Genomic DNA, 21,398 nt, shown 5'->3' with positions numbered 1-21,398 from the left:
GCGTTGCTAGCGGCGTTGCCGAAATCAGGGAACGCGAATTCCCCACACTGCAAACGGGATTAATTAATTAATTAATTAAATAAAAACTTGAAAATGCTGTTGCGCTTTATCAGTTTTGAAGGGTGGGATCGGTTGATGGTTGCTGAGGGGTAACATATTTTTTTTTCCTTCTTGTAATTCATGGTTGTGCTATTGTGATTGATATTTGTTTCTGATTCTTGGGATTTCTGTTTAGGGGTGCGGGTGGTCAAGTCTTGGATTGTTGGTAAATTGGTACATGGGGGGTTGTTGAGTCATGCGTAGAGAATGCGATGCGTGGTTTGGTGGGTTTTAGGATTTGGATTTTAGGTTGGGGATTTTTAGTGCGTCCTGTAGTCGTTGGCAACGTTGCTTGGAGACGAGTTTGTGTGCTCCGTGTCCGCCATTTTCACGTTTAGAAGTGGGGATGGAGTGACTGTCTGACGCTGTGCTACGGAAATTTTACGAAAAAGTGGCCGAAAATCCAGGGAAAATATAATAATTCAGTGCGTTCGGATCGAGTTTGGGGTAAATTGTGTGCAGTACGGAAAGCCGAGTTAGTGTTGACGAGTGAATCCTGGGAAGAATAAGGGCAGTGCTTGTTGTAATATACCAGCGTGGCTACAACACCGCTTGTCTTTGTTTCTGTCACAGATTTAAGGTGAGTTACATGTTTCTAGTATATATTCCTGATGGCGTTGGCCCCCGGGGCTGGCGGCTGCCCGCGGGCCACCACGGTTCGGCCCCCAGGACGCCGCCGCCGCCGCTGCGATCCTCGCCCGACCTCCGGAAAATAAGCGGATGAGTCGAAAAGTGGCGGTTAATATACTGCGTGTGTGTGTTTGTTGTACCAGTTGTGTGTTTGCGTGCTTTACGGTATGCCAAACATGTTTGTGTTTTTACCGGCGTTTTGTACGCACGACGCTTCTCCTCTTTTCCTCCCCACGACACGAGCATTGCGACCATGCCTTTTCGCATTTCCCAACCTACAATTGCGTTTGCATCCTAATGCACCAATCCATCAACACCAGCATCTCCATTCAAATAAATAACCTCATTCGCCATCAAACTCTGTGCATCCATCAGAATGCTGTTTACATCCATCCTTAAACCCATCTCCGAATCAATCACCAAACCATAATTACATTTCTTACTTTCTTTCCATGCAAACTTCAGCCTGTGGAAAGTGAAAGTTCCACCAATTCTGCACTTGCAACTACTACGGCTTGCAGAAACTCCTTCACTTGCTACACCCTTGCTCATTGAAAAGAACAAAACAAACACCAACACCCCATGCATTATTGAAGCTTCACATTTATAGTAACATAAACATAACCTATTTGCATCTACAATTCAAAACACCTTTACTGCATAAGTTACCATTACATGACACAATTTGCATATATAATAAATTGAAGAAAAGATCAAATAATAAGTTGTTTTGACAGTTGTTATTAGTAAATTACATACTAAAAAAAAACAATATAATGATAATTAATGTATTAATAACTAACCAACGTACTAGCCAGTGTCAGCTCTTCAATAATCTGTGCTTTGCAATTACACTAATATAAACATAACCTAAATTGCATCTTAGCCAATTTGCATTCTCCGCACATCAAAACAATTGCATTTTCTAAAGTCTCTGAAATTAAAAGAACTACTTACATTTCTTCTGTTGAACATAAATTTTACTTTATTGCTCAAATAAATAACAAATGTTTAATGTATCAAAATAGCTAAATCCAAAGCTGTTTTAAAATGATTTTTGATGCATGTTAATTCATAATCAGTTTACTTTTTAAATATTTCATCTTGTTCTTCATGTTTTAAATTACTAAATTAATAATGTTTTGAAATTTTTAAATACATTTTAATAGTGTTTATTAGATTGAAATTGTTCTTTGTGATGATTGTATTATCATTAAAAATGTTAATATTGTTTACACAAACAAGAATTTGTTATTCAATGTATTTGTAAAACACTTAATGCTTTTGTTTCATGTGAAATGTGAACAATGAGAATTGAAAAATAATTGTAATTTAATTAAGAATGATTTATTTATCAATTAAAGTAATTAGTTTACATATTTTTTTTTCTATTCGAATTTAAAATTATAAAGTAATTGGAAATGATGCAATGCAATGTTCATATATTATACGAATTTCCACGAAACCATTCCAATTTTTTAGATAACCTTTGTAGGATGTACTTTACGACAAAGTTGTATTACATGTAATTACAACGACAAAAAAAAGTACGTGATACGAGATTACGTTTGCTATTTATTTACATTTAACGGTTTTTACTTTTATCTAAAGTATTTTATCACGCATCGTTTTCCATTGATTAATTGTATAAAATTATTTATATCAACTTGATAATTCTGTTTCCTATCGCACATTTTGTGTATCGTTTTAGATATTATTTTATTTGATGGAATATACCTCTTTATATATTTCGTCGAAGGACTTTATAATATTAGTATAAAATGTGTATTCTGGAAATGTGGAATCTTCATGCACAAACAGTTTTAAAAAGAGCATTATGTACGGAGTTTAGAAATTGCCGTTACAAAACGAGAAGGTAAAAAAGATCTCCGGGGATCCGAACTTTCGCTCAACCGGTCGTTGCTTTTCATAATTTATCACAATTGAAATTACATTTGTTAAATCGCCTGTAATTTACACAGACACGTTCATGTTGTCATTCAGTGGGTCGACTTTCTCTTAATTTTGAAGAAGCCGCATTCGGGCCGTTCCTTTCCATTTTTTTTCCATCCATCCATCCTTCCTCTCCTTTATTTCCCGAAGGGAGAAACCACATTTGATCTCGCCGTTACGTCTGGGCGTTGAAAATCGTTATTGTGTGCCACTTCTTTAACCAGAGTAGTAAACTTTAATGGTGCTTGAACAACAACAAAAAAAAAACAACACATGCTCAACAATAATCAATTATCGAGTTGCACAAAAAGCAATTAACAATTTGAACTGATTAATATGAAGCTATTGTTCTGCTGATTTTTTTTTTAAAATATAGTTGTAGGTGATTTAGTAACGTGCAGAATTGATGAATGCAAAGTATGCTTACTGCTGCTTGCATGTATTTAAACGCTCTGAACCTTGATCTATACTTTTAAATGCCTAATGGAAAGGAAGATGCTTCCATTTCTAGATCACAATTGGACGCTTCGCGTAATACACTAAACTGGTTTAACTGCAATCGATCATTACTACAAACTACCGAAGGTGATTACCAATACCGGTTTCAGATCGGTTAATAGATGCATTGCTTTTTCTTTTCGTTCGTACCGAATTTTTGATTAGTTAAATTAATGGTTCCCCCTTTTTGGTTCCATTATCATAAATCAATTTACCTTTTGTCGCGGCAAACGGGTCCGCAACATATTGGAGCTTAATTTTGTATTCCGTATTCAGATAATCCATTAAACTCGACAAACTTCCCCCATTTCTACGGTTTAGTACCAGTTGTTGTTTTTTTTTTCTCTCTATATATCCTCTTCTGTGAATGCTCAGGTACATATATACAATAAATCATTGTTGAAAGTGGTAGGTTTGGTTCTATTTTCCATCCTCCGGTGAATGCACGGGGGTTTTTAATCCCCCTCGGTCGGTTTTGGAAAGAGAGTAATGAGTGCGAGTGAGGACGAAAGAGAGTGGATAGAGAATGGAAAAAAAACTTGGCCAAAGGTGCGCTCACAGAAAACTGGATAGGTAGGTTGGAATAATTCGCGTCGAGGTTGATTTATATATAAATCGAGTTAAGTATGGTCAGGAAATAGATATTGGCTGCGTGTATTTATTTTTAGTTGCAAGAAGTAATTTCGACGGGAGAACGTTTATACTTATAAATATGTGATACTCATTCCATTTTTATTTATTTCTTCTGCGCGAAAATACCTAGGTATATATATGTATGCATTCGAACGGCGCGCGGGCCGCCCTGTTGCCTGGTCTTCCACTCAAGAAGAGGAAGAAAACGACAACTCGTTTCGCATACCTAATGAGCTTACGTATCCTCGAGATACCTTTGCACATAAAATTACTTTCCCCGCTTATTGTTACGATCGGGGAATAGCAAGTACACCTATGCGCGTCGAAGAAACCTCGGATCATTTTCCGTTGTGGAAACTCTTTTACTGGCATTTCCCGCTCGATGCGACGATTCCTGCGAAAACAATTGCATCACATCCATAGAGCGTCTGGTTTATGCAAGAGATGAAGAACGTCGGTCCATTGTTCGCATCTGAAAATATGGACCGTAAATTAAAGATTACCATTCGTAGAGTCGTAAACTGCAAACGTATTTATTCGTTTTCTCATTTTTTTTTTAAATTTATTATTGCAGAATGCATTTGGAAAGAATGGCCGTAATGATTTTCATTAGCATTTCATACATGCAAATTTGTGCGACTGTTGTTGCACGAAGGTTTTTTAACTTTCTCTCTCGCGAATCGCTACCTCCTGGTAACCGATGATCGACAAGCATAAGTTTCGTAATAAGATCCTATGAATGGACGTTTCTACAACCGCTCGATAATTACTTTTATTTTTTCAAATGCAAATTTCGTTCACCTTGAAGAGGTAATCTTGTATTATGCGCGAGCCAATTGAATCACTCATTATTACAAATCATTTCGCAAATCTGTCCTTCGTGAATTTACCACTGCTTCATCTTCTAACAAACCTATTAGCAAAGTAAACAATTAAATTATCTATAAAAAGGTATTTAGAAGATCCCAAACGAAAGTTGGAGCCCAGCAATCGCGTCCATTGTGTTTTGGCAATAACATTAGCATCTTATTTATAGCCGCAATGTTTTGATCTACAGCAATTGCTCGAAATTAGTCGCATTTGGCTTCTACTTTGACACATCGAAGAGCAAGACTTTGAACTAATTGCTACTTATACATATACCAAATATTTACGCGACCATCGAAAAGAAACACAAATATGCAGTGTTCATATGAGACACGAAATATTTCGAAGTGGTGTAGAGGAAAACAAGTTTAGAGCAATTTCTCTAATCGAATCGTTTAAAATCATGAGCGAAAAAAGTGAAAGTTATTTCGAAGTTCAGTTTAATTCAATTACTTAGGTAACGGAGGGGGATTTTTTTTACCTATTACGTTGATCGATTTAATCTGATTATGTTATTTTTTTAGGATTGTTTGCTGCTGGTCATTAGTGTTTGCTGATGGATTAACTAAAGGAACGAGCTTTAGCTCGAGGGTCGGATTTTGCACACCTGGCTTCCAAAAGATGTAAATTATTATATTTTTCGTGCACTCACTCGACCTCCACCAACAACAGTTAACATGACCTTAGAGCATACAACCCATTCGTTTGATTGATCATTCGCATTCAAACAGCAAATACAACATCACATAATATACAAAATAGAAAACTTTCGTTAATGCACTTGTATATCTAAGTATAGAAGTCATTAGGTAACATTGATAAATTTAAATCTAAAAGTATACTATGCTTGAAGATAATGCATTACAAACAATGAGTTTCATTAATTTTAAATATTATTTCACAGAGGATGCTATCTTGCTTACTAATTCATTGTGTTATCATAATTAAAAAAGTTGATAATGGTTTAATTATGTTTTCTTAATCTTGATGATGCCACGCTCTATGTAAACGCAAACACAATATGATTTCGAATATACTTATTTATTATTTGTTTCTCGAAACAACGTATTTTTCGGTTACTGTTTACGTTATTCCTTTTTTCGTTCCACGTCTTCTTTCGTTTCCAACGAAACCTGTAAATTTAGAATTTTTCGATACGAGCCAAAGCGTGTCTAATTTTAACGGAAAAAATAAATAAAATAAGCAGCGTCGTCGGGAACGTTCAAAGCAATATCGAGCTGATTGTAGTTTGTAGCAATCAATGAGTCAACAGCTCCAAACTTTCCAGTTCATCTCGCACCGAAAACCGTTTTACTTGTATCCTCGTTATCAAAGATTTAACGAATCAAGGTCACAAAGATAATGTAATTTTGTGTTCTTCTCTCTATTTGCGATCACGCAACAACATACATACATTTAGTTGAGAGAAACCGACGACGACTTTCTTGTAATTACGGGATGGCAATTGTTCGTTTGTGGGTCACGAAATCAATCAATTAAAACAGAAAAAAGTATATGTAAAAGTGACTTGATGAGTGATTAGCAAATAAATGCTAAAAGGTGCGCGGTGAGTGGGAGGATGGATGAGTGATGGGATATTTGTTTTTTTGTTGTTGTTTTAGCTGTGGGAGATGGTAATGGCTCAATTTTGCGGGTCTCATTTGGTAATGAAGAGCCTCGATTTATTTGAGCTTGAGTAGTACAAAGTGGAATCGATTGAGGAGAAAGAATGGGTTTGCTGGAGCCGGCAATGACCTGCATTCCTTATGATGCAAAGCGCACTTTGATTCAGTTGTAGCGAGGTGTTCCAAACGAAAGTATGTAAACAACGCACACGCATTGAGAGGACCTAAGTTGCTTGAGAGGACGTGGAAAAATAGTCAAATCATATTTATAGAGATTAAAACGAAAACCTGTTTATTGTATAAACTGGCGTGCAACATTCTCCATACTTTGCCACGACTTACTGTTATTTATTTTTCCAAGCGCGTATACTCTCTCTCCGGGCTCTCTCGCAGCCATTCAGTTTTATTTATCGTTTTATCTTTGGAATAGCGCACGGGAGCTTTTACTACTCGGAATAAATATAGAACGCGCGAACGCCAATTTAGAAACCGTCTCCTCGCACCTCGCATTGCGAACTAACTAGCTTTGATCCTGAGACGCCGCCTCCGCGTCCGGTCACTGCCTTATATGCACCCCGACGATGGCCTTATTGCCGCCAAAACCATCGCCGGATATGGTTTAGGTCATAGGACTACACTAGTTTAACTCTTCTGATCATCAGAGATCGGAGAGATGGCGGCAGACGTGGACACGCCGATTAGACTTGATGACACGACTTGAATACAACCTTATTCATTGACTGACTTGGCCAGACGAGAACAAGGTGATTGGCCTCACCAGACTCCTGTAACTGTTGACGTAGTCAGCATACTTAATAGATCTTACCACGACTTACGTACTTAATTTGCAATGATTTCATATCTTATAAACAAACATCAATTCATATTCCTAACTATATAGTTAGTAAACTAATAAGCTGTCAGATTTGAATGTACTTCAAATTATATACAGTCTTCAAATAAAGAATGTATTAAGGTAACATTGAGGAAAAAAGCAGATGAAAACGCAGTTGCTACATCTATCTTATCTATTCAATGATTGATATCAAACCTGTTATACAATAGAAACCTTAACCTGTGAAGATAAATAGTAATTTATCGGGGACTGGCCGAGGTTGTTGGTAATATCCAGACGCGGAAGTATCTACGATTTATTATTTGGATCAATATTTATTGCGTTCAGCTGTCTCAGCCAAAGATCTGCGTGAGTGTTACTAGGTCAATCCTTGGCGGATCGAAATCAGATTTTGCTGATGTTAGCAAATGCGATACGTTTTTTAATTTGCACATCAACTGATTTCAAGTATTTAAATATTTGATTTAAATATCTAGTTTACGTCAGTATTTTATGTTTGATAACGACAACACCATATATTAATAATATATATTACGCTGCACTTGTAAACATACTTAACAAGTAGTAGTTTATTAAATTAGGTAATTGGACAAGTAGAATTTCTTTGTTAAAACGCAGTATTTTATCTTTGCATAATGAATGGAAGAGCGAAGAGACGTGGATGAATTACGTAATTATTATTTAAAATATATTTACCTGTAAATGTAGTCTGTATAAATTTGTTCTCATTAAAAATGCATTACGTTCAATTTGTTAGCTACGAAGTTCTTCTTCCGTTGTTTCTTTGTACAAATGTTTTCACGTTTCCAATGCGTATCGGATCCTCCAAATGTGAAAGCAGCACATAAAAAAAATATTAGTAGACACATTGTCCTCTCTCCGGATCGGGTCATAGTGACCTTTTTTTCGTATGGATATCTCCAAATGTATTTTCTTTTGCTTTCTTCCGCTAAAGGTGCGTTCGTAATTAATATTTGTTTCTCGTTGATACCAAGTAATATGGGAATGGAAATGAGTTGCTAATAATAAAAGTTTGAAAAGTTGCCTATTATGCATGTTTGCGAACATTGAGTTACGGCAAATATTATTATTTAATTTCGCTAAGTGGTTTTACCTCATAATAATTTTAATTTGTTACATGGATTATATCGATTTTAACAACCGTTAATATTGAACTGACAACGAAAAAAAAAACTGCTCCATCTCATCTATTAATGATTAAACTAATTAATCTGCGGTTTTAATTGAGTTTACCGTCGTTTAATTAATCAGAAAATCCGGCCCGCTGGAAGTTTCCGACTTGAATATCTAAACGTCCAAACTTTCTGAACAAACAAAAAGAAATACAAAAATGGGAGAAGATAACGTAAAATATTATAATTTGCGCAAACTCAATTAATCTTGCAGTGATTATGATAAATAAGTTACGTAAGGTTGTGCGTACATTTGTGGCTTGTTATATGTTAATCGGAAGTGACTCAAAAAAAAAACTGCTAAGAATTGCGAATACAAGACAGATACTAGTATTAATTTCCTTATGTAATTCTATATTTTATGCAATTCTATTGAATCATTGTTTCCGTGAAACTATTAAGCAAATGCAAAGTTGATATGTGATTAATAGTCAATTTAAATTGATCATAATGAAAATACATTTTGCGTCAGAATATTTTAATTATTAGTTTTATATATTGAAGACAACTGAACTAGTTTCTATATACTTGCACAATATATTTATAAACTTTGTGAATATTAATGAATGCAGTCTACAATAATTGAGAACAATTGTTTGAAGCAGAAAGGTTACAGTCTTCGAATGATTCAGATCGAATTTGCGTAGATACACCAGATTTCTGATTCCTCCATAACTTCGTGAGTGTTAATGCAGAAGTTTATTTACATCCCTGCGAATAAACTTTTACGTTTCAAGTTTTAAATGAGTGATGATTATTTGATGGTTCCTGAAACGTTTCGTTTCGTCGCTTTTATCGAGTGCCACCTTTCACGGTCTTCCCTTTTCAGCCATGATTAATTATGAAGAAAGAAAATTACTTCTTGAGTAATTGTAATGGACTGCAAAGGAGGCGGAAGGAATAAACATCATTTCCTCCACGTTTTTATTAATTTTTTTTGTGTGTTCCATTCACTTAATTCACTTCCATTTCCAGTCTTCATATTCTCTATTTAAAGTATATTTGCTTACACAACGCTTATCTGCTTTAGAATATGAGTGAATGTTGTTAAAACGCATTAAAGATTATCATTGGAATGAGTCAGAGCGCGCGAATTTCGGAGATCGTTACGCAACATAGGGACACTTTTTCGCTGAAAGCTGTAAAAATCGATTTTTCTAGGAGTAGAAAAAAAAAACACGAAGCGGCGCGCTTATCTAATGTTTGGTTTTCGGGTTTGTTGACTTTTGTATTCAGGTTAGATTAAATACCAAAAATTGTTCGGCTTTGCGGAATTTTCGGTGCGGCTGCAACGAAAGAAAAAGGGAGAGAGACGTAATATAAAATAAATACGTGGCTGTGTTAATATTTGCCAGACGCCAATACCGCAACATTATGTTCCTCTGATGCAACACGATTTTTATCTAATTTCTCTTTTTTTTTTGTTTTGCTGTTCCAGGTGAGTCCGAAGTTAATTCAATTTATTTGTGGAGTTGGACGAGACGAACCAGAGGAGTATGGAGAGAGGTAGTAGCTTCAGTCGCTCGATAATAATAATCGGGGCAGTTGTCTGTAATGGTCGGCGTACGTAATATACAGAGGATTTGTAGCCGGAGCTTTGGAAGTAATGGGTATTGCACTTCGATTCGTATATATCGATGCAAAGAGGCCAAGACGTTCCGATTAGTAAGTCGGCCCATTGTCGCAATGTTTAGCTTCTTTTTTAAACACGAATGAATTTGCAAATTGCGTAACGCGTTTCCTACACTACAAAATAACTGAGCTGTTTCCTCCTTACAACCAGGAATTAAATAAGATTCGTTTTGCAATCAGTTATCAATGATTGATCACTAATTTTTTAATGATTAGAGACGTGTTCTTATCATTTTATTTTTGTTGTTACGCAAATAGAATCGAATTCGTTGAAATTACAAAAGTCCAATCAGTAAGTAGATAGGTTTATGTACCATTTTTGTTGCACATCTTAAATATTTATAAACTTTCAGTGAGAACTTTTTAAACTTTTTAATATTTACAATTAAATGTATCGAATGTTTGAGTCACTAGCAGCATGTATTAACTAGTACTTTTTTTTTCAATAATGCATCTCTTATCACATATAGATTATGTATTATTTCGTCGGTGCGTAATCGCGTGATTTTTGCGCACGGAAACTGGTATAGAGCGCGAAATAAAACGTGGAAATACATAGGGGAAAGATTAATGTGCAAATTCGAGTCGACGGGTGAAAACAAAACGAAATTTGCAACATCATCAACTTGTTGATTCACTTGTTTATATTCCTAGTGATCATTGAATCGAGAGACGTCGAGTAAACAGCGTTTCAAACTATTTTCATTTTGTGATATATAATGGAAATCCGAACGACAAAAAGACTAGTAGTAAAATCGACTAGACCAAACAAGAAGTCTCAGCTTCAGCAAATAGTTATCAGTTTCGGAGTTGCGTAACCGCGCGGGAATGCCTTGCCTCTTGCAAGTAGAAAAATTGTGCTAGATGTGGAGAAAAAGCGCTGATGCGACACGTACATCGTCGGATGGAAAAACTAGGGCTGGCCGGGAATGGCGTTGGCATTTTTTTATTTTCTTTCTTCCCTTCTATATATATATATATATTTTTTAGCAACCCTCGTGCCAGAAGCTTCCTTGCGCCGCATTTTCTCTCTCTCTTTTTTTTTTTTGAATAATTGAGTAATAAACAATGGCTGAGTCGGCGGGAAATCCTCGGCTTCGAAACGCTGACCGATCAGTAGTCCGGACAGATGAAAAGTGTACGATAAAAGAAAAAAGGGGATAGAAAAAAAGTATATATATGAGAAAAAGTAGCAGACTTTGGACATAGATGCACGAAATCTTCGTTGCACGATTGTTTTTCAACGATGCAGCAGATTTTTCACGGATTCATCAATATTTTCGCATACCACCGTGTAAACATCTTCACGATGGAATTGGATGGATGGAGGAGAGTCGTAGGGTGGGAATAACAATGGTGGAAAAAGGGTGAAAGCGTTTTCGGTCCTCGCAATTACCGGGGGGGTTCTAAAAATACGGCGCAACACGAGACGGCGGGGGAAAAAAGTTTTTAATTCGTCGGGACGAAAAAAAGAAAAAGAAGAGAAAAGAGTGGCGGAAAAAATTATACTAAAGTATGGGAGGCGAAGTTATATAACTCGACGAAGTTTCTCCGTTCCAGCACACATTGGCGCGCGCGAGGAGAAAGCGCCTCCTTCGACCGACGCCACCCTCTTTCACTGCGGGGGAGAGAACAAAACAGAAAAAAAGTTTAATTGTTTTCCGTCGGTTATATCTATATATATATATATATATATATATATAAGAAGATAATCATTAAAAATGCATTCGACTTTGATACATATTTCATCAAACTTTTACGGACCGAATTAAACTCGGATTAGATTTGGGGACGGCGAAAAGTCGCGGAGGCGGTTCAAAAAAAAAATATGAAAAGGAAGGTCGGCGCGGGGGTAGAGAAGAACCTCCCCATCGACCTCTTGAACTTAGCGAAGGAATGAAATTCATGACATTTTACATGCTATTTTACCAGTTGAATATGAAATTCCGCCCACCCTTCCTTCAAGTTATTAATCTCAAGACGTATTGCACAATTACTTGAAGATTTACGATTAATACAGCTCGTGCCTCCGATTGTTCGCATTTAGTTTTCTTCATTAATTAATGTTCGGAATTTACAAATCTGTTAAGCATTTTTTAAAACTATCAACGTCGTGAACAATGAATCAACTTTATAGATACTCCTGTAATATATATATTTCAATTAATTTTATAATTAACAAACTTGGAAACAAGTTTAAAGCCGCTTTACTCAAGGATAGTGTATTTGGGCTTGCTGATATCTCGGTTGTTATATCCCTTACTCAAATACCTTACTATCCATCTCTATACAACAATCGTTGCGCGTTGCGACCTCTATCATGCAATGCTAATGCAATTAAGTAAAATTCACTTTCCCGTTGTTTGAGTTCGGGATTCGGTTTAAATAATGGTGTTTTGTAATAAATGGGAACAATTAAGGCGAATTCCGCGTCGGGCGATGATGAATTGATGAAAGCCGACAAATATTTGTATTTCCAAAACTATGTCGGCAATTACTTAGACGGCGACGCGCTCTTGGCTCGCATTTACCATATTTATGTTATATTTCGAACTTTCCCGTTCGGAATATAATTAGGACGTTACAGTTTCGCATTTAATTAAACGGATCTGCAATTACCAGTAATTGGAGACGCCGCAAAAACCGTTCGTAAATAAAATTAAAGAAAATTATTCCACCGGTTATCATAACTGGTTCCAAGATGTGATAAATAACTTAATTAACTTACGTGTCGTTACTCCAAGATTTAGATGTCATGCCCAATATTTTTACTCTAGTGTACATTTGCAATTTTGCTACATGTTTCGTTAGTTTTATAGCATTACTTCTTGTGTTTGTTGCTGGGTTCGGACCCTCCGTGTAATGTCGAGAGACAAAAAAGGTCGAGTTTTTCTCCTGAAAGTAATGTTGAAACTGTAGCATGGAAAGTTATTAGAGCTGCTGCTCCCCGAACTATATCCTAATTTACTTTGAGGATATGGAGATTCGGTAGTAACTACGCCTGAGTTATGACCTAATTGCCATTAGTCTGATTAGATTTGTATTTGCTCATCGAGCAGAATGCGGCCCAGTTCGTCGATGGTGATAGATTCAAAGTTTTCCATTTTTGTTCTTTGGATTCCTTTTTAATTTGAAACTCCGAAAGGTTGCACAAGGGTAATAAAATAGTAATGGAAAAAAAAATCGAGTTGACGCTTATGTGGGTATCGATTGGAAATGGGGGGGAAAGTGGTTATATATAAGTGTACAATGAGAACGAGTGTTGCAGCTCCACGCGATTATAAAAGAAATGAGAACCTGTTGACAGGGCCATTATAATAAATAAAAGGTGTACGGATCGGGGGGGATAATAAAGTTACTTTCTACGATTGCAACGAAATCGAAAATGAACTGGCGACGGAAATAAAAGGCGAGGGTTGGAGGAAGGGAGGAGGTGGCGGCGTCGCCGGCGTCGGAAAAATTTCCATATAACTTGCGAGCGCACGGAACGGCGTCGGAAAACTTCCCATGATTTGGGAGAAATATGCATGCATGTGTATATTCTATGTGTAGTATAATATAAACAATCGTCGATGCCGGTTGGGGAGGGATGACTCGGAACAAAACGAGACAAGACATTATTGAAAGCGAAACGTTGATAGGTTTTGCGCTGAATGGGGGATGCTGTCAGATGCGTGCCTTTGTTTTCCCCGTGCGACGTGTTTTCTAATTAAATCGAATGCTGAGCTCCAGAGGAAAGCATCCGCCTTCGAATCGCGGATCCGCTTCAAAACAGAGCAAAGCGAATTAGGAACGTTTCATTTTGCGCTTTGCTTCTTCAACTTAACTGAAAACTCATGTAGCCTGAATGGGGAAAGTATTGTTTAAGTACCAACCGACTCAGTTATAAAGCCGTACTGACCCACTTATATATTTAATTGCTTCTATCTTTATATAAACTTCTATTTGTTTTTCTCCAAACTATACTTCGAATCAGTGTAGTTATCCGTACTAGTATTTAGCTAATCACACATTATAATGGTACATAATTAATTATAATTATTCATTTTATAGGTGACATTACATAAATACGTATGAAGTAAAAAAGAAATTGCGACTAATTGGAAAGAATGATCAATGATAGCTTGTGACATTAGAGGGAATGTTATTAAGCTTTGATAGCATTTATTTAGAGTAATAACGAATTGCGTTCGGTTGTTTAGTTAAGCGGATAAGGACCCCCCTGTATTTTTGGGATTTAATATTTGCATTTGTGAATTCGACGGGCGGTAACACGTTCAATTTCGTGCTTTGAATTCGTTTTAATCCCATCAATTAACGCCGTCCGAGTGGCGCGTTCTTATTGTAGTTTGTATAGTTGTAATGTGTGTGTGTGTGTACAAAACCGTTCGATGGGGTTAATTAGATGGGGCCTTTTAATTAATATTTAAGTTGGTAAAGAGGACGACGGGGAGGCGGCTCTAGTCCGTTTGTTTGCGAGTTTGGTGGGTGGTTGTGGGGAGTCGGCGAGTGGATATTTAATAATGCCGCCACTGCTGTCGCCGCACCAGAGCGCGCCAGCAGGCAGCAGCTCTCCAGATCCACGTACAGTAATTAAAGCATCCATGTTTGAATTTAATCAATTCAATGTCTAATTAATATATCAGCCGCCCCCGCATCCACCCCTCTGTTATTTCTGGCGTCCGCAAATCGCCCCCCACCCCCCGCCCGCCTCTTTACGTCCTCTCGCTCGATTCCATACTTAAAGGCCGGTCTATTTTCGGAGTTCTCTCTGCATTCATCCTTATACAGGGTGACATATTTCATTTCAAACCTTCCCTTTTTGTTACAATCATCTACTTCAAAAATCAACATCTCTAAGTCATATACATTCATTCATCTCGTACTTTTTTTTAAGTAACAATCTATACTTATTTTGTTGCGACAGTTTAAGCAATTATAAATTGAGGAGTAAATAAATATGTGCAGAAGTAAAAATATAAGCTGGTAACACCCTGTATATCAAAGTTTAAACACTGTATGCGAACAATGTGTATGCATGGTGGAGGGTGTCAAGGAGGAACGTGGATCGATGACATTCGACCTCAGACGCCCGCTTAAACCGGCTAAATTCATCCCCCCTTTCTACGTGATATTCTATAATAAACTGAATTATATTGTGTGTAGTAACTTTTAAAGCTGCTCTTCCAAGTTTAAAAGTCATCCCCCGGACCGAAAACAACATTTCGTTGATTGCAACCATTTTTTTTTAAATTTATTTATTTTATTTTTGTTTTGTATATGAATATATATATATTTGCCCCGTGTGTTACATGATCAAAATGCTTATGAAACTTTGCACTGGACGTTGATTATTCACGCTCGTGTTTATTTACCGATTCCCGTTTTTCGGTACGAAAATATTTATGAACGTTTCGATACCATTACTATCAATATTCATTTATCTATCATTTGGAATGGCAAAACAGTTGTTTCAAATTTAATTACATTTCCTCTCGCTCTACACTAGTTTGTTTATAAATACATTGCTCATAATCAATCTGGTCTATAAATAATCGATATACTGCTTCATATTAACATTGCTGTTGTTTTCATTGATTTGCTCGAGTAATCGTCTTTTTTTTCATCATATCATAGTTATATTTAAAACATCTTATAATAACTTTTAATTATAATTCGTCATGTGGATGAGATCTTGCAAAATTGTTGAAGCATTAGTTTGAAATTTACTCGATCTACCTGTAGATTAATATTGTGCATATTCACAGTAATTACTAATATTTTTGAATTAATTTTACAATTGACTAATTAATACTATGTATGTCCTTTGTACGTGAACATTATGAATTTATAGATGTAATTATTGCTGCGTGATCCGTACCTGGTCATTATTATTCCATTAAATTATCAAAAGGCTCACTAATTGTGACTGTGCAAATGTTATTCCAATAACAGAGCTTGCAGAATGTATTGATTTACACCTGTAAGAGTGCTGATTGTTACGTGCGTATCCATAATTTACTGATTAATGTTATGTGATATATTGTAAATCGATCTTTGTGATAATGCATTTACAGCCAGGTAAATACAATTTAATGAATAACAGAAAGAACTTTTTGTACTGTGAATTCTTAAAAAGATTTAACTTGTAATTGAAACCAAGAACGAAACTGGAGTTTCGCTCTGTCAAGAGTCTAATAGTTGATGTGTGTGCGCGAATATCAAAGAAAAAAAATAGTGGAAGGAAGAAGTCCGAAGAAGTTTTCGGTCGTCTGTTATTTTGTTTTAAGGCTCGGGGCTTTTCGCTGCGGGGGTGATGTGATAAAATGGCTCCGGATCGGTTGTTTTTAAATGGGTGTTGACGAAAACTTTTGCTTCCGAACTTCGCAAATAAATGGTGAAAAATTGCGCGCGAGGGGCGGCAGTGGCTGGGGGCGGTTCGTAGGCGCCGCCGCCCCTCTGCCGTATTCTCTCTCTGTACATGTATACGTCCCAAAGTGTTTTATTTTATCGTCGAATTATTCAAATCAACCCGAATAATTCGCAGCTTACTTTATTACCCGAAACTTTTCATAAATATTAAAAAGGCCTCTTTTTAATTGAACGAATTGCTGTTGTTTTGTTCTGCTTTTTTTAAATTTTATTTCGAGAACTTTGTGGGATGGGTCGAATCCAAAGAGATTGATTACTTAATGTTACGAACTGCTAGCGAAAGGAAGAGAGGAGGAAGGAGGAGGGACGATGAGAAGTAGTAGAGACTGTGGGGGGGCGGTTTAAGTTCGGGTTTATCTTTCTGTCGAGAGGAGCGTAAACTTCACGCAAAGGAAGGACGGGTTACGTAAACCTGGCGTTTAATAATAAATTTGTGTTTACCAAAATTGAATAACTTCATTGATTAACTTTCTTCGTGGGGGAGTAAACTGAACTTTACAGAATAACAATAACACGTTACTATAGACAATAGAGTTTAATTGGAGATTGCACGAGACGCATGTGTATTGTACATCATATTTTTGTGCAAATAAGTGAATTTGTTTGCTGATGCAAAGTTGTGGAGAAAAGATGGTGCAGTAAATATGCAAGTCAACTTTTATTGTGTATCGTAATTACGTTTAATAACCTTGAGGGCTTTTCCTTTCCTTGCTCAAATATTTACCGGTTTATTAATTAATTAATTTGCATACATTCGTTCTGTCTGTTTTTTTCTCTTTTTCATTTATTTCAGAATAAATTGATACATCTAGGAGTGTTCATAACATAAATGTTTCTCTAAATATTGCGAATGAAAAGATGTTACGGTTGTATAGGTAAATTTTATTTCTGCGGAGGTTGGAATTTGTATCTCTCCGAACGGAAATTATTATTTCACGGAGCATTCGGGATTATTGAGGGGGAGGTTCGAAGGGTTCGGGTTTGGAATCAAGCGATTTGATTTATCTGATGAGTTCAGTTTTCCCCCGGAATTATAAACTTCTGGATGCGCTACTGAAATGCTAAAATCGCATTTGAATTCGGCGCAAGGGTGGGAGAGGGCATTCCACTCTGCCATTTTTTTTATCATTCTTGTAACAATATCTGCTTCAGTTTCAGTTAAAGTTTAGTGTAATAGATGTAATAGTTTGTAGAAGAAACTATTTTTTTTGTGGTTTACAGTTGAAATGGTAATCGTCTATTAGTTATGTAATTCCCGCGTTTTACTACCGTTTCCAATAAATTTTACTTATACGTCTGATGCGATTGTACAAGTGCTTTACGTGCTTGCAGTTATAATTGTATGCGTTTTATCGCATATGCAATAGTAATGCTTTTATCGAGACTTACGTAACAAAAAGGCCATCGACCTTGGATGTGTTTCCGCCACTTATTTATAGTTCGCAACTGTCGAAAGTGTTCGATGGTGATTCTCTTCGAAAGCGCATCTTCTAGCAAGGATGAGTGGGGAGTTTGCTGGCATTTGTAGGTCGCGAGGTGAAGGGGAGGGCACGTCTCCAGCCACCCTCCGCCGTCTCTGATTAAATACACGGGGGTTTGTTAAAACTTATCCCGCAAGTCGTGTGCGCCTCCTCCTCCTCCGAGTAAAGTTCCCAAATTCCCGGTGTAATTAAAAATACAGTAAATCTTTTAATTGCACTTTCTTTGTTGTTTCTAATGAACTTACGTACATATTTCCTCTTCTTTCTTTTTATCAAACTCTCGACAAAACTTTTTTTTTCCGTTTATCCTCCCCTTTCCTTATGTTTCTTTTGTTCCAGAGTGTCGCTTCCTTCAATTAAATTGGAAATTAATTTTCAAACTTCATTTAAAACTTGGCGCAACAATTTTTTCTTTCAAACATTATTCTTTTAATTGACAGCTTTAAACTTCTGAAACGCAGCATTTTATCTCGTCTCATTGTTTCCCGTTTAATATCTTATAGAAATTCTTATAGTCTTAAATTAAATACAGTTTGTTACATAATACATCCTTGTGTTGTTGATACAAATAGTAATTTAATTACTAAAAACTATCAAAAATGCATTTTTTTTTGTGAATCACTTTGTATGTAATGTTTTCGCTTACGTAAATGAAGCATGTATAGTCCAAAAACCTATTATTGTGATGGATGTATGTGTGTATATAATCCCATTTGTTTGAAATGCGGTTGGCACGCATCGTTTTTTGTTTTTAAATAACCTCTTTTTTGTGTGTGTTTCGATTTGGATGATGTGGGTGGTTGAAAGGGGAGGTTTATTCGCAGAAGCTTTTGTTTTGAAAATGTGATTGCAAATTTAAGCGAATCCGAAATCGAAATTACAAACTATTAAAGCTTGCGGCTTCGCGCTGTTTGTGTGTACTCGCAGTATTGGCGTAGTACGCTGGCGCCGTTGATAAAATAGGGGCGGCGGGGGCGCTTTGTTCAGTCGGAATCGAGCGCGCATTTGCGTATTTCCATACTTTCACTTTCCAGCTTCGGAAGACTACAAATCGGATCGTTGACTGCCGCTTTAATTATGGTCTGCAGCAGTTTTTGTTGTCGATTTTGTTATTGTTGTTGTTATTGTTGTTGTTGCAGCAACAGCAGCTGCCGTGTTTTGTCAACACCTCCCGGGGGCGGCCGTTACGTAATAAGCAATTTGCGTTGATTGCGTGCGGCAATTTCGGGGTTTGCCAATTAACGTGATCCGGCCTCGCAGTGTTGTTGTGCACCCGTATTATGCGGGATTGGAAAATTTATTAACTGTGAAAATTGGGTGCGATAATCCGCTTTTAATCTGCGAGCGTCCCACCCCCCTCCAGGGCTTTCACTCTTTCGTTGAACGCTCGCACACACCACGCACCCCCGCAGGACTAATGCGTCCACCCCCTGTTTTATTGTTTGTTTTGTTTAGCGTCGAGCACGAAATTATCGATTCTCCATTGATGTTATTACAATATTATAACCTCATAAACGTTTCTGGGTCGTGCCTTCCCTCATCCTCCCCCACGACTGAATCTGCTTTAACTCAAATCCGACAGCTTTAACTCCTCGGGGCTTCCAAAATCCGGAACTCCAATTTGGATAGCAAACTTTTGCCTTTTCATATTTTTTCGATAGTTCTTTATATTGTAATGATATACTCAACGAAATAGAATCATTAACAAAATAACTTATAGAAGAAACTATGAAGTAGCAGTTATATAGATACATACTATAATAATTTAGCTATTAACTTGAAAACACGCATTTCAAATAATTGTATTATATATGTAGGTTTTAGTGGTGTAAAAAGTCTTCATTAATTCTGAAAATATATACTAACAAAACTGTTAGTAATTGAGATCGCGTGTAACCCACTTTATGTTGGCAGGTCAGCATATATTAATTTGCCTGCTAATGTAAATATATTAAATAATATTAATTGATCATTTAAAACTATGCATTTATAACAAATATTGTGAACATCCTATAAACGGTGCAGCTATGTAATATTGTTTGCTCATTAGCATTTATGCAAAACCGATTAAAATATTCATTTAAATGAACGTAAAATGGATATGGATTTTCCAAATTGCGGAAATGCATTAACGTTTTAATAATCTTTTTAATATGGAATTGTACTGCATTTTTGACATTGAATCGAAAATTCCATAACAACAATGGATCGGAGTTCGGTAACAGTTTGATATGGAAAGTTGCCTCGGGATTTCCGATCGATGCAATTCGGCATCTCTAAGTGGAAGTTACGAGATCATTTTAATGGCTGTAATAACTTGGACGCTGCGGCATTTGGAAATCGCGCAAAGCTTTGTTTATGGCGGATGGTGGACTCTAATGTCCGAAAGCCTCCGAGAAAAACCACCGACTTAACTAAATATTTTACGATTCTCCTACTGATAACTTTACTGCTGATCTCCTTTTATGCCTCTCATATTCCTGAAATACCATTAAATACTAGCCTTTTCATTATCGACTTTGGGCGGGTTTTTAGTATTACAGTCGACGAAATTTGTAACGCTGGGTCTGAATTAATAAAAGGACAACAAAGGAAGAAGTTTTTGTTTTTATTAAGAAATGTCGAAATACGAAACATTATTTTGTTACGATTCATAAAGCTTTCCAAATTTTGAAACAGCAATCGAATGTAGCAATTCAGTATATTTCTCTTTCTGCTATTGCCTCATGTAAAGTGTTCCAAATATTGATCGAACGAGAGGAAAAAAAAAGAAAGAACCTCAGATATATATCATGAATTATTACTGTAACTCTTAGTAGGAATAAGAAATGTCGATCTAGCTAAATATTTTACGATTCCCCCTTCAAACTGATGGAGGAGACTTTATTACGAACATCTTTTCATTTTCGCTTCTCCTGTTTTTACTATTATTATGCCTCGTCGGAGGCTTTATGCTCGAACTTAACATGCACAGCGCTCCAAGGAACGAACCAGAAACCCACATCACGAGGGCTGAAAAGTTGCTGAAAGTAATTGGGATAATTGAAAAGTACTCGAAAGCTGTTGTGTTCTGCATTCACGTGTTCCACCGCTATTTATGTCTTTCTACGAGTAGCGCATTATTTTTGCATTTAAAAACAACATGCAATTATGCTATGCTTGCGTGCAGCGTAATCCCCGTCACACTTGTTATGCAACGAAGTCATATTTACAGGAACAGCAACATTGAAATAAACGTACGCCACTGGTTAATTGTTTATTTTATGAATTGCATTTGATGTTGTATTGAGTATTTCATTTTATTGGTCATCTCTTAGATGATGCAAGCGATAGAGAAGGTCTAGTACAAACATCAAAGACATCCTTTTAATGTTCAGTGTTTTATCCTAGTGGCCCTATTGACCTTTGAGTATTGATAAAAAAAAGCACACAACTACAAACAACTCGATAAATCAAACTGTATTTTCGTGTCGTCCAAAAGGAATTTCCGATTTGTTTT

At 36.5% G+C, this 21,398-nt stretch overlaps 1 protein-coding gene across 7 annotated transcripts in view; it reads left to right on the top strand.

The window, feature by feature from the left end:
- The first annotated feature begins 222 nt into the window (after positions 1-222).
- LOC108563919 (C-terminal-binding protein) overlaps positions 223-21,398 on the top strand; it is a 29,080-nt gene continuing 7,904 nt past the window's right edge. Inside the window, exon 1 of one of the 7 annotated variants that reach the window (XM_017922740.1) lies at positions 223-679. The gene's annotated coding sequence lies outside the window, so the exon portion shown is untranslated. Of the gene's footprint in view, positions 680-5,283; positions 5,304-21,398 lie in introns of those variants that run through there. The other 6 variants (XM_017922742.1, XM_017922737.1, XM_017922744.1 and 3 more) reach the window with 6 other exon arrangements.

Source organism: Nicrophorus vespilloides, unplaced genomic scaffold, assembly GCF_001412225.1.
Source record: "Nicrophorus vespilloides isolate i.1.1-1 unplaced genomic scaffold, Nicve_v1.0, whole genome shotgun sequence".
NCBI lineage: Eukaryota > Metazoa > Arthropoda > Insecta > Coleoptera > Silphidae > Nicrophorus > Nicrophorus vespilloides.
This window is presented reverse-complemented; position numbering and strand designations above follow the sequence as displayed.